At 41.8% G+C, this 613-nt stretch overlaps 2 non-coding genes across 2 annotated transcripts; both read left to right on the forward strand.

Annotated features, from left to right (window-relative positions):
- Positions 1-163: 163 nt before the first annotated feature.
- Positions 164-235, forward strand: trnac-gca (transfer RNA cysteine (anticodon GCA)). The gene has a single exon. It is a non-coding gene; the product is annotated as a tRNA-Cys (tRNA).
- Positions 236-360: 125 nt separating this feature from the next.
- On the forward strand, positions 361-432 carry trnac-gca (transfer RNA cysteine (anticodon GCA)). The gene has a single exon. It is a non-coding gene; the product is annotated as a tRNA-Cys (tRNA).
- The last annotated feature ends 181 nt before the right edge of the window (positions 433-613 follow it).

Raw genomic sequence — 613 nt, forward strand, 5'->3', positions numbered from 1 at the left:
CTGCAGATCAAGAGGTCCCCAGTTCAAATCTGGGTGACCCCTTTGAACTTGTCAGCTTTGGAGTAAGCAAAGCTTTTATTTTGACGTGAAGATGTTGCTTGTTTGATATTGTAAAAATTAAGGATCTAATTTCCTGTGTACGCTTTTGAGCTAATATTTTTGTGGGGGTATAGCTCAGTGGTAGAGCATTTGACTGCAGTTCAAGAGGTGCCCAGTTCAAATCTGGGTGCCCCCTTTGGACTTCGCAGCTTTAGGTTAACTAAAGCCTTTTTTTAAAGTGAAGATGTTGTTGGTGTTGTTCGATATTGTCAAAATGAAGGATCTAATTTTCTGTGTGCGGTTTTGAGCTGCTGACTCTGTGGGTGTATAGCTCAGTGGAAGAGCATTTGACTGCAGATCAAGAGGTCCCCAGTTCAAATCTGGGTGCCGCCTTTTTACTTGTCAGCTTTAGGTTAACCGAAGCCTTTCCTTTATAGTGAAGATGTTGTTGTATGATATTGTAAAAATTAAGGATCTAATTTCCTGTGTGCGGTTTTGAGCTGCTGATTCTGTGGGGGTATAGCTCAGTGGTAGAGCATTTGACTGCAGATCAAGAGGTCCCCAGTTCAAATTT

Source organism: Sinocyclocheilus rhinocerous, unplaced genomic scaffold (assembly GCF_001515625.1).
Source record: "Sinocyclocheilus rhinocerous isolate Xijiao unplaced genomic scaffold, SAMN03320098_v1.1 scaffold33294, whole genome shotgun sequence".
Classification (NCBI taxonomy): Eukaryota; Metazoa; Chordata; class Actinopteri; order Cypriniformes; family Cyprinidae; genus Sinocyclocheilus; species Sinocyclocheilus rhinocerous.